Source organism: Danio rerio, chromosome 1 (assembly GCF_052040795.2).
Source record: "Danio rerio strain M-AB ecotype USA chromosome 1, GRCz13ab, whole genome shotgun sequence".
Lineage (NCBI taxonomy): Eukaryota > Metazoa > Chordata > Actinopteri > Cypriniformes > Danionidae > Danio > Danio rerio.
The window spans coordinates 49,355,313-49,368,291 of NC_141021.1; the positions used below are offsets into that span (position 1 = coordinate 49,355,313).

At 37.9% G+C, this 12,979-nt stretch overlaps 1 protein-coding gene across 1 annotated transcript in view; it reads right to left on the reverse strand.

Moving 5' to 3' along the window:
• The window catches only part of pdxkb (pyridoxal (pyridoxine, vitamin B6) kinase b), a 67,387-nt gene that overhangs the window by 39,147 nt on the left and 15,261 nt on the right, over nt 1-12,979 (reverse strand). The window lies entirely within an intron of this gene.

A 12,979-nucleotide genomic window follows, 5' to 3' on the forward strand; every position in this document is an offset into this window, starting at 1 on the left:
GTATGATGCTTACATGACTGAAAACACATCTGTTTAGTGCCTTTACTGAATGAGCATTGTCTTTCTTTTCTTTTTCATTCTTTTAAAACATGTTTTAACACATTTTAATCTCTGTAATTATTTGTTCTTATGTTCTTATACTTGTCTCTTTTATTTCTGTTTATGTAAAACACTGTGAATTGCCACTTGTATGAAATGTGCTACACTGTGAAACCCAAACGTCAACTTTTGTAAAATGAGTGTATTTAACTCAGAATCGACTGATAGTTAATTCTACTCACTTAAAAAAAGAGTTTTGAACTTAGTGTTGAAGGTAATGAGTTAATTTAATACGTCATTACTTCAACTAAAATGGAGTAAGTTCACAGACTCAAATAGTTTGTAGCAATTGGTTTTCTCGACCAGTTTGAGTTGCCTTAACTCAGTTTGTTGGAGTTCTCTTTATTTATTGGGTTTTACTGTGCTCAAATTGCTTCTTTTACTCTAATGGATTTAGTTTACAGTATAGGATTAGTTTTTGAACTTAAATGGTTTGTTGTAATCGGTTTTAGTTACCTTAATTTTTGGGGTTTTACAGTGTAAATAAAAATAAACTTGCAAATAAGAACACTCTTATTTGTGTTTCAATTTAATTAGCATTTTGAAAATGTCCTTCTCTGACATTTAAATTATGATTATGTGAATAAGTTTTTGTTGTTAATCTATTTAGTTTGTTGATTAAGTTTTGCTTTGTAACGGTAAACTTTCTAACAGAAATCAGTTTTATAGTGTTTCATAAAGAATTTAAAAACATTTCTGTACTATTCAACGTAGTACCAACAGAAAGGCAATTAAAAGTCCATCTGTGTTCTGTTTTATTTGATTAATTAAAAGACATACTTGTCTATAATTGTAAGAATTTTCTATAAATCATCCTGGCTTTATAAATGTTTATTTTGTTGTCTTGTATCTGTTGTTTAAAGCATAATAAAGTATAACTGTGCACTGTAAAATCCAACAGTCAACTTTCTAAAATGAAAGAGTAGTTAACTCAAAATTGACTGAAAGTCATTTGAAAAGAGATTTGAACCAACTGTTGAAGGTAATTAGTTAATTTAATACCTCATTACTTCAACCTAAATGAAAAAAGTTCACTGTACTCATTAAGATTGGCTTTTTAACTCAAATGGTTTGTTGCAAAAGTGTTTGAGTCACCTTAACTTATTGGGTTTCACAGAGTAGGCTAAATTTAAATCACTCATTTATAATTATGTGAATAACGACATTTTTTATTAAACAATATAATTTAAATATGTATAATTAAAATAAATGATGCAAAATCCAGTTTAAAATAAACAAATAATGGAAATAGATAAAGATAGTACTATAATAAGTAGAGAAAATTGTAATTATTTTATTTTGTGGTCTTGTATCTGTTGTTTAAAGCCCATTAAACAAATAAAGTAGAACCGTGGGCTAAATCTACATCACGCGTTTAAACAGACACGACGGAGGAGCTGTGAAGTCTGCACGAGTCCATCACATAACTGAGGAGATTCCGAACTCATACTTGGATGTATGAGAACTGGCGCCTTCTAATTTGTTATGACAGCTAAATATATTTGTCAGTCGTCTTGCACTTAATTTCTAGAAAACAACTATTTGTGAATTTGTTTTTAAGAAATATCATGTATTACAGCGATGTATTAGCCTGAGGTATTGCGGAAGTGGGGTCCTTGTAGCTACAGAAAGACGCGCTCTGATATCGTCTAATCGCAAGCGCGTTCCGCGGTGACGTCAGACAGTGAATGGATGGTGTTTGACGTCACCGCTGTCCGGCTCTTTCTGAATTTTAATTCTGCCCCTCCGTGCGGAATTTCATACTACTCATTTTAATTCCTCTGTAATAAAGTTAAAATGATGGTCAAATCTGGTGCAAGTGACCCCCATCCAACAATAGTTTAATAGTAGAAACATTACAATCATACTGTGGAATATTAATATAAAAATGTCTAACATATTATTAGGGAAAATGTTAGTGACTTTAGGTTACATTATTAATTATTAATTCGTATTTATTTGTTAATAATTTTAATTGCAAAATTTAAACATTTTGCATAATTTCTTTTTGAATTATACATTTTATTTAGATGTATTTATATTGGGGCAGCACGGTGGCTCAGTGGTTAGCACTGTCACTTCACAGCAAGAAGGTCACTGGTTCAAGCCCCAGATGAGTCAGTTTGCATTTCTGTGTGGAGTTTGCATGTTTCCCCGAGTGTTGGAATATTCAATCAATTCCATGCGTGTTCAATAAAAAAGGTGAGAGGTTTTCCTTCAATGTCAAAAATCATAATTTTTTGGATACAAATCGTCACCTTGGAATTATAAGGTTTTTTCTGCATTCTGAATAATTTTGAGATATTGAGCTTCAAAGTTTTTGCATTCCCATATGGCAAACAGTACGTGTGTAACATTTATTTTTAAAATAAAAAGTCTTGAAATTTAAGCAAAATAAAAAAACATCCCATAATGTAAATAAGTAGTCATTTAATAGGAATATGTCAATAACTCAATTTTGACAAAAATGTCAGATACAACCGTATAATTCTAAGGTGACGAAATGAATAATTCGATTCACAGGATTCTGTTATCCTCAAAGCAATGCAAAAGTTACATCCAGGAGGTGCTCAACACATTTAAATTCCTCACTTCATCTTATATAGGCAGCTGATATTAACAGGTGGAGTTTAGGGGAATTCATCACTCATCAATCATTGTCCAGTCCTCCATTGGCTGCACCCCAGACATAGGTCCTTATTCTCCACAAATTCTCTTCACAACATTAAAAAGTCTAAGGCTTTCTCAACTGCACATATTCTGTGTTAAAAAAAATACTGCTGACAAGAAGTTTAGCTGCCCAGCTCAAGTCAAATTTTAGACAAATCATCCCTATCTGCTCTATCTACTTCTGCAAAAATGCTTCATTAGTATGCAAAACATGATATAAACTTTAAGGATCACAAATATTTTCCACAAGTCCAAAGACATGCGCTACAAAAAGAAATAAACTAAATTGGCCGTAGTGTATGTGTGTGAATGAGTGTGTATGGCTGTTTCCTAGTACTGGGTTGCAGCTGGAAGTGCATCCACTGTGTAAAACACATGCTGGATAAGTTAGCGGTTCATTCCTCTGTGGCAACCCCTGATGAATCAAGGGACTAAGCAGAAGGAAAATTAATGAATATTATAGCACTATCTTTATGTCGCTGTTTACATTTCAAACATCCCTCATTTTAATTTAAATCGTATTTATTTGTTTATTTTAATTATTACATTATTGTAATTAAGACTTTTAGCATGATTTATTTGAATAACACATATTTTATTGATATTTTTATTAATATTAATGATTTCCCAGTACTGGGTTGCAGCTGGTTGTAAAACATATGCTGGATATGTTGGCGGTTCATTCCGCTGTGGCGACCCTGGATTAATAAAGGGACTAAGCCGACAAGAAAATGAATGAATATTTCTGTAATAGGCTTTAATAATATGGGCGTCACAGTGGCACAGTAGGTAGCACGATCGTCTCACAGCAAGAAGGTCGCTGGTTCGAGCCTCAGCTGGGTCAGCTGGCATTTTTGTGTGCAGTTTGCATGTTGTTCGTCTGAGTTTCCTCCCCCACAGTCTAAAAACATGTGGTACAGGTGAATTAGGTAAGCAAAAATGGCCATAGTGTATGTGTGTGAATGGATGTTTCCCAGTACTGGGTTGCTGCTGGAAGGGCATCCGCTGCTTAAAATATATGCTGGAATAGTTGGCGGTTCATTCCGCTGTGGCAACCCCAGATTATTAAAGGGACTAAGCTGAAAAGAAAATGAATGTATGAATGAGACTTCATTAACATATTGACCAAGCAAGTCTTTTAAGCTTGTGAATACGTGGAATTGTATCTACTTTGCATTGTTCAGCCAATAAAAGAAATAAAAACATAATACGTTGAAAGAGTTGTAATGTTAAAAAAAGAACATGCATTAGTTTTAATCAAGTCAATTGGACCCAGTAGGTTGTATTACGATACAATTATACTATGTTCATCCAATTGACCTATAGCACATGTCGTTGAACTGTGGGGGAAACCGGAGCACCCGGAGTAAATGCCTCCACACAGAAGCGCCAACCCACCCACCCAGGGCTCGAACAAGACCTTCTAGCTGTAAGGCGACAGTGCTAACCACTGAGCCACCGTGCCACCCCATTACTAAATTTTGATATTCACTCATTCATTTTCTTTTCGGCTTAGTCCCTTTATTAATCTGCAGTCACCACAGTGGAATGGGGGGGGGGGGGGGGGTATTGGAGCACCTGAAGGAAACCCACACAAACACGGGGAGAGTATGCAAACTACACACAGAAATGCCAGCTGACCCAGCCAAGGCTCAAACCAGTGACCTCCATGCTGTGAGGTGATTGTGCCTCCCACAGAGCCACCGTGAGTTTTTGGACTAGTATTTCATATATCAGACCTGGTTACTTGTTCTGGTTTATAATTACTGTAACAGCACTATTCTGCATGTCCTCTGTACTTTATTGTCCACTGAAGCTAGAATACTGACTCATGCAAAGCCTCAGGTCAGGACTCGGCTATTTTTGGACAGGTGGGCCGATAGCTTCAGGCTCTAGAAACCTAGTTCATCTTTTTGTCTTTGGCCTGCTGCCCACTTGACCATAAATCTAGAAAACTACAGGGTCAGAGCAGTTTATCAGGCCTCGGTAAAAAGACAGAGACTTTGTTAAGATGCTACAAGGCATTTATGAATCCTTCTAAGAGCTATCTAAATGGGAACGTATTGTAAACAAAGCAAACTCTATGAGTGGCTACAAGTCACCATTCATTAATTTTACTTTGGATTAGTCCCTTATTTATCAGGGGTAAGGATGCCCTTCCAGCTGCAACCCAGTACTGGGAAACATCCATACACTCTCACATTCACTAACACACTCATACACTACAGCCAATTTGGTTGATTCAATTCACCTATAGCGCATGTCTTTGGACTGTGAGGGAAACAGAAGCACCCTGAGGAAACCCACATGAACATGGGGAGAACATGCAAACTCCACACAGAAATGCCAACTGGCCTAGCCGTGACTCGAACCAGTGACCTTCTTGCGGTGAGCCACAGCGTCGCATAGCTTTAATTATTTTTAGAGTAAAAACAAAACACTTTTGCTTTATTTAGGAGCCTCTTCTGAGTGGCATTAAAGGGGTAGTTCACCCAAAATAAAAATGTGATGTTAATTTACTCACCCTCAGGCCAAGATGTTACTTTATGTCTTAAACAGGACATTAAAGGGATAGTTCATTTAAACGAACATTTCTGACATCATTTATTCACCCTTCACTTGTTCCAAACCTGAGTTTCTTTCTTCTGTTGAACACAAAAAAGAAGAAAGGTTTGAAGAGAGCATGGAAGCCTGTAACCATTGACTTTCATTGTATTTTATTTTCCTGCTGGAAGTCAATGGTTACAGATTTTCAGCATTCTTCAAAATATTTTCTTTTGTATTCAACAGAAAAGACAAATTCATAAGGCTTTGGAAAAATTTATGAATGAGGAAATAGTGAGTACATGTTTATTTTGGGGTATAACTATCTGCATCATTTGTGAGTGTTAGCTGTATTAAGAGCACTTTAAAAGTAAAAAAAAAATAAACATATAGTAAACAAATAAACATAAACCAAAGTCAGAACAGGGATCAGAATAAAGGCAAAACAATTAATTAATTAGCCTATTATTGACTCTGAAAGTGTCGAAAATCATTGACTAGCATATTACCCATCACCGCCGTTTCAACTAGAAGTATTTTAAAATGTTTTACTGGGTTTCATTTGGAGAGGCACAGTGGCACAGTGGTTAGCACTGTCGCCTCACAGCAAGAAAGTCGCTGGTTCAAGCCCCGGTTGGGTCAGTTGGCATTTCTGTTCTCCCTGTGTTGGTGTGGGTTTCCTCCGGTTTCCCCCACAGTCTGAAGACATGCACTATAGGTGATTTGGATGAACTAAATTGTGTGTCTGTGAGAGTGTATTGGTTTTTCCCAGTGCTGGGTTGCGGCTAGAAGGGCGTCCGCTGCGTAAAACATATGCTGTAAAAGTTGGCGGTTCATTCCGCTGTGGCGACCCCTTACCTGATTAATAAAGGGACTAAGCTGAAAAGAAAATGAATGAATGAATGCTAAAGATGTAAATATGATTGTGGTGTGTATTATATTGTCACACTTTTGTTACACCTCAATAAACAGATTGTTAAAAAAACGTGGCAAGTAATTTTTAATGGGCCTATCATAACTGGCATTTATAGACTTTATTAGGAATAAAAACCATTAATCAGCCAATGGTGTTGTGGCTTAGCAAGCTCTAATTTATTTTACATTGATCAAGCGCCTGAGTGTTTCCACTTGTTAAAGTTTTAAGTGTTTTTAGGCTCTGCTGTTTCTCGTTGGTCACGGTTTTATTCCTGTCAGTCTGGTCTGCAGACTCAAACGCACCTCAGATTATCCAGAAGTCGTGACTGCGCGCCGGAGGAAGGCGGGAGGAGGAGGAACGGATTATAACCGGGCAAAAATCGGTTCCTTTATCACACAAACATGTGAATCATCGCTGCAACAGAGCCCACTTCACCCGTAACAATCGAGAAGCCGCTGACTCATGAACAGCTGCCTAAAAACCCGAACAATGACGCGTCATGCGGCAGCTGAAGTGATTTAAAAAGCGGTTTAGCGGGCTCTGCTGGCGAGAGAGCGGTACTGCAGGAAACTACCAAACATACGGGGGCGGTTTCAGTGATTTGGGGGCCTTGACAGACCCGTTGCCAGCCTAGTGAAAAGGGAAGTTCTTTTTTTTTTCTTAAAAAAGTGGACCTTAGTTATAAGCCTAATTTTCTATTTAATTGTAAAGGTTTAAATAGGTTGCATTTAAGTGACTTTTTGAGCACTATTTTGTGCTGAATTAGCTTGTCGGATGGCCATCATAACCACACTTTTTGATGTACCAAAAACATTTCCTAAAGATTTAGAATGAAGAAAATTAAAACAATACTTATTTTTTAAATACAAAGGTATTATATATTATTACATATATCATTAGAAAATGTGGCGCAGTAGGTAGTGCTGTAGCCTCGCAGCAAGAAGGTCACTGGTTTGAGCCTCAGCTGGGTCAGTTGGCGTTTCTATATGGAGTTTGCATGTTCTCTCTGCGTTCGTGTTGGTTTCCTCCGGGTGCTCTGGTTTACCCCACAGTCCAAAGACATGCGGTACAGGTGAATTGGTTAGGCTAAATTTTTCTTTGTGTATGCGTGTGAATGAGTGTGTCTGAATGTTTCCCAGAGATGGGTTGCAGCTGGAAGGGCATCTGCTGTGTAAAAACATATGCTAAATAAGTTGGCGGTTCATTCTGCTGTGGCGACCCCTGATTATGAAAGGGGCTAAGCCGAAAAGAAAAGAATGAATGAAAATCATTAGGAATGGATGAAATTAAATGAAACACTAGCTTATAGTCTTTTATCAGGCAAATAACCTGGCCAGCCACTTTCTTCAGTCATGCTGAATTGAACGCCAACACAGGGTTCTGTATGGTCAAGCCTTCGATGGGTTATTTTCACAATTTGTTATGGCATATGTCAAAATAGGACAAATGAGCTCCTGTATGGGACAAATGGTTGGGTTTAGGTGTGGAGTAGGTGTAGATGTTTATAACTGATGAACAGTGCCATCTAGTCGACAGCATAGTTTTAACATGTGGGTCACCATAACTTCAAGTTACGCCCCTAACGTACTACAAGTTACGCACCTTCATGTTACGTCCCTGTCTTGCAGTCTGCAGACAGACCCTACTCATCCACCAGGCGGCATCCGAAACATGCCTGAACCACCTCAGCTGTCTTCTCTCGATGTGGAGGAGCAGCGGCTCTACTCTGAGCTCCTCCCGGGTGACAGAGCTCCTAACCTTATCTATAATGGTGCACCCTGCCACCCTGCGAAGGAAACTCATTTCAGCCACTTGTATTCGAGATCTTGTCTTTTCAGTTATGACCCAAAGCTCGTGACCATAGGTAAGAGTAGGAACGTAGATTGACCAGTAAATCCAGAGCTCTGCCTTTCAGCTCAGCTCCTTTACCACAACGGACCGGTACATCGACCGCTTTACAGCTGCCGCTGCACTGATCCGCCTGTCAATCTCACACTCCATCCTTCCCTCACTTGTGAAGAAAACCCCAGATTCTTGAACTCCTCCACCTGGAGTAAAGACTTAACGTTTCTTAATGCACCCAGGTAGCAAAGAACTCTAGCCCAGATTTAGCATAAAGCTAGCACAGCAGCCATTCATCAGGCACTGTTACAGCATGTGGGCCAAACATGGGCCGGGGATGGCAAAGGCGACTCATAAGATTTGGACCAGATATAAAAGGCAGTACTTGGCCCAGATGTTAAAAATTGATGTGTGGGCCACGTAAGTTTGTCTTGAACCACATTAAAAATACATCAAATAATATTTTGAGTAAAGAAAAAATTCTACCAATCAAGTCACTTTGAGAAAAAGCATAACTGTAGTGTGACTAAAGCGCAATGCTTCATGGGTTTATCAATTTCACTGCAATCAGGACACACCAACTTATCTGGCCCAGTTCAGGCCCAGGTATGAGTTAATATGAGTGGCTTGACCCAGATATGGTCCATGTTTGGCCCTTGTCTGGAAGCCAGACTTAGTCTAGTCATGTACCGTAATTCACTGCACCATGTGAGCCAAACAAAACCTGATTGTGTGGGTCAGAGCTACGCCAGAGAAATTTAGCTATGTTGGCAGTGGTTCTCAATTCTGGTCTCTCGTCTGCTGTCTCACTTATTTGAGACATAAGAATCAGTTCATGGTTCTCTGTTAATAAGCTGACAATTTGAATCGGGTGTCTTAAGTAAGAAAGATAATCAAAAAGTGCAGGGCGGGGGGCCACGAAGACTGGAATTGAGAACCACTGTCTTCATGCCATATCTACATTTTACATGAATTGTTTTCTTAAAATGAACTCAAAACTAAAATAATAAATAAATGGAAAATAAATCAATCACTTTTAAAACTAAATATGTTTCTGATTGGACTGCCGGGCTGCTTCATTACTGGGGTGTAAGACAAATTTGGGTAGATGTTATAATTAGGTTAAAATTCAATTTGTTAGACTATCACAACACACACACACACACACACACACACACACACACACACACACACACACACACACACACACACACACACACACACACACACACACACACACACACACACACACACACACACACACACACACACACACACACACACACACACACACACACACACACACACACACACACACACACACACACACACACACACACACACACACACACACACACACACACACACACACACACACACACACACACACACACACACACACACACACACACACACACACACACACACACACACACACACACACACACACACACACACACACACACACACACACACACACACACACACACACACACACACACACACACACACACACACACACACACACACACACACACACACACACACACACACACACACACACACACACACACACACACACACACACACACACACACACACACACACACACACACACACACACACGTTTGTTTTTGTGAAAAGTGGGGACATCACATAGGTTTCCATTCATTTTATGCAGCCCAAGCCGTATATTGTATTGCCCTCACCCCACCCCACCCCTAAACCCTACCATCACAGGAGACTGTGTGCAGCATTACTCTCCGATTAAACTCATTCTGTAGGATTTATAAGCATTTTGAGAAACGAGGACGTCACCAATGTCCTCATATTTCACCTCCTTTTTGTAATACCTGTGTCATACCCATGTCATTATACAGATTTGTGTCCTGATATGTCACAAAAACACGTACACACGTACACACACACACACACACACACACACACACACACACACACACACACACACAAACTAAAATAGACACCTGGACACCAGATACAGCTCTCAAGAACATGATGGAAAAAATAGCCATGCTTCTCAGTTTTAGACTGATGTAACAACACTCTCTTTGACACACTGTGTTTACTGTGTCTCTGAACTGAGCTAGTCCAAGCATTTGGTTGTTTTACTGACTCTAAAAGGGATAAAATGCTTTTAAAACAGTGCATGTTTGTAATGAATTACAGTGATTTTAATATCTTCATCAACACAGCCGCATGTCAGTACCTTTATAAAAGAAGGTGCTTCAATCCTAGATTGTGGGTGTTAAAGAAGGTTTATTTTGTACATTAACGTATATCCGTACAGCTCTGGATATTAACGTGTATCCTGTCACATTTGTCTTGCAAAGACAATGCAAAGTGAAATACATGCGCTGTGTGTGTATGTGTGTCTGTGCGTGAACTCTGTAATGACAATGTGTGTGACTCATTGTTGTGCAAAGGCTTGAATTAACTTAACAAATACATCAAATAATCATTGGGAAAGTTCTTACTGTAGTATTTCTCACAAACGTTACGTGAGATCTGCTTCCTTCATGTCTGTCACTGTGACAATCTGACACAGCCGAGGCAGAAATTGAGGCACACTCTGAAATGCACGAGGTAATGGTGGGCGGGGAGGACTAGCATTAAAGGCACAGGCAACAAAACAGTTACAAGATGCTCAGAGCAGTACATTTCAATATTCAGAAAGGTATAAAATTTACCTGATGGGTGTTTTGAGCTGAAACTTTACAGACACATTCTGGAGACATAAGAGACTCGTTTTAAATCTTGAAAAACTGGGTAAAATAGGTGCCCTTTAAAATTCAATGTAACATTGTTTTATAATTATTATATACGCACACACGTTGGTCAATTTAAATGTATTTTGTACAGTATAATATTTTGTTTCAGAATTTATTTTAAATGTCATTTTTGTTTAACAAACGTTGAGGTGGGAAAGTACATTCTGAAATAATATATAAGTTAAAATTCTGTATCGTTTGCTGGGTTTTGTAATACAATTAAAATCAATAAAAACAGTTGAAATAAAAAAATACTTCTGGATACTGTTTCTTCAAAAATCTTCTGTATTTTATGGCCATCATAAAAATAAATGTTGAATACTTTTGTTGTACTAAAAATCAAACTAATAATTTAATTGTTATTAACGTTTTTTTATTCATTTTACTGCCAAATAAAACTGTTCGTCATTAAAAAATAAGGTCTTGGAGTACCCTTTTATGCTTGGCCTTCTCTGTGAATATAATTATGTGCCCTAGAGTTTCAGTTCAATTAGGCGGCAGCTGAAAGGCTGGTGACCTTTTTGTGCTCGGCGCTCAAGCCTGACCTTCCAATGTAACCGGACCACAGAAGCTGAGCCAGTCCAGCATTACCTGATCCACAGCTGTAGTGACACGACAAAACACTGCTGCACACCTGCTCAGGTGTCACAGGTGCTCAGGTGTGCCAGAGCGACCGAGCGATAGAGAGGGAGAGAGCGAGCGAGAGAAAGAGAGAGACAAACACACTAGATGGTTATAAATGAATCATTGTAAATATACTGATTATTATTATTAATTATTACAGTTTTATCCTAAAATGTTGAATATTAAATGTACAGTTTATGCCCCATTCACACGGGGCTTCAGCGTCAAAGCTTGACAAGGGGCGTGTCAGAAGTTTGGGCTGACGCAATCATCATAGCAGCGTCAGCCAATGAAATTAGTCAGCAATAGGCCACTGTCTGAGCTGGTGCATTTGCATACAGCGATCTGATTCGCTGACGCTTCCGTCGGCGCTTGAAAAGTTGAGCTAGTCCCAACTTCTGCAGCGAGCAACGCCTCTGAAGCAGCACCAACGGATCCACAATGCAATTCGACAACGCCTGACGTCACCCATTCAGTGAATGGGAAGTGTTGAAGTGTTAGTTTTTTATGTATATGCTGCTGTATATACAGTGTAGCATGAAATTATTTATAGACTTAACTTTTTGTTCAAGTAAAAAAAAAAGCTGAGAATTATAAATATTTTTCCACAATCTTGCCTCTTATACTTCGTCTTATTATCATTTAGGAGAAGTCTGTGTCATTTCTGGCTAAAGAAAATCAGAATTTGCCAGGGGTATGAATACATTTGGGCTTGAATGTAAGTATTATATAATCACTATATTATTTTATTCATTGTTTATGTAATGTGAAATGCTTTGGCAATACTAAGTTACATTACATAACATATAATCATGCCAATAAAGCTCATTAGTATTCGAAAGAGACAGAAAGTTGGGTATTTTACTATATTTTTATTCATTTTAAGTCTCTTCTTTCTTTATCTTTTAAATAACCTAGTCTAATGAAGTCTAATTAATAATATTAGACTTTTTTCTCATTGTGTATGTATTTATGTATCATTTAATTACTATATTATTTTATTCATTGTTAATGTAATCTGCAATACTTTGACAATACTTATATTATACTTTATTAAAGTTGTGTATTTTATATTAATTTTCTTCTCTTTCATTATCTTTTTAATAACCTTATTAGACTTTTTCTTATTGTCTATGTATTTAGGTGGTTCATTCCGCTGTGGCGACCCCTGATTAATAAAAGAGACTAAGCCGAAAAGAAAATGAATGAATGAAATGTACGGTTGAAGTCAGAATTATTGGCCCCCCTATGATTTTTTTTATATTTCCCAAATGCTGTTTAACAGAGCAAGGACATTTCTACTATTATTATTCATTTTCTTCTCTTTCGTTATCTTTGTAATAACCACATTAGACTTTTTTTCCTATTGTCTATGTATTTATAAAACTTCATGCAAGTAAACATGTTTTAAATAATCACTACATTATTTGTTCATTGTTTATGTAAAATGCTATGCTTTGGCAACACTTGTATTGGTATCACTTTATTTTGATGG